This window comes from Hypanus sabinus, unplaced genomic scaffold, assembly GCF_030144855.1.
Source record: "Hypanus sabinus isolate sHypSab1 unplaced genomic scaffold, sHypSab1.hap1 scaffold_137, whole genome shotgun sequence".
NCBI lineage: Eukaryota > Metazoa > Chordata > Chondrichthyes > Myliobatiformes > Dasyatidae > Hypanus > Hypanus sabinus.
In genome coordinates, this window is record NW_026779441.1 from 257,101 (window position 1) to 257,730 (window position 630).

General features: G+C 44.4%; 1 non-coding gene across 1 annotated transcript; it reads left to right on the forward strand.

The window, feature by feature from the left end:
• Positions 1-204: 204 nt before the first annotated feature.
• On the forward strand, positions 205-292 carry trnap-agg (transfer RNA proline (anticodon AGG)). The gene is given in 2 exon segments: positions 205-240; positions 257-292. It is a non-coding gene; the product is annotated as a tRNA-Pro (tRNA).
• Positions 293-630: the final 338 nt, after the last annotated feature.

Genomic DNA, 630 nt, shown 5'->3' on the forward strand with positions numbered 1-630 from the left:
GTTAGAGTTACGGGAAAGTAGTTTTACATAGCTGGAGAAAACATGGTGGTCCGAAGGGCCCCGAGTGTGCTGGACAAGTTATTTGTTCTTTGTTCTACTTTGGTCCTGTCCTCTAAGGTCGGACATAAAATACCTCCCAGATGTGTTGAGGAAGGAGGCTGAGAATGTGAAAGTAATCAGTTTTATGTTGAGAAACTTTGAATGGGCTCGTTGGTCTAGTGGTATGATTCTTGCTTAGGGCCTGAATTTGCGAGTATGCGAGAGGTCCCGGGTTCAATTCCCGGACGAGCCCCTCTGAATAATACATTTTAGGAATTCATTCAGTGAAGCACAGGGGAATGAGGGGAGATACTTACGAAATAATGCGGCATATAGATAAGGTCAATGTCTGCAGGGATTCCCCCTCAGATTGGGTGAGATGATTACTCGAAATTACAGGTGGATTATGAAAAGTTATATTTTCAATGGGAATCTGTGGGGGAACGTTTTCGCTCAGAGGATGTCGCGAGAGTGAACGAGATGCAGGTTGAATTGTAACAATTAAGATAAGTTTGAATGGGAGGGATTTGGAAGGCTATGTTCTTGGAGCGGGTAGATGGAACCAGTCAGAAGGCTGGTATGGACTAGATG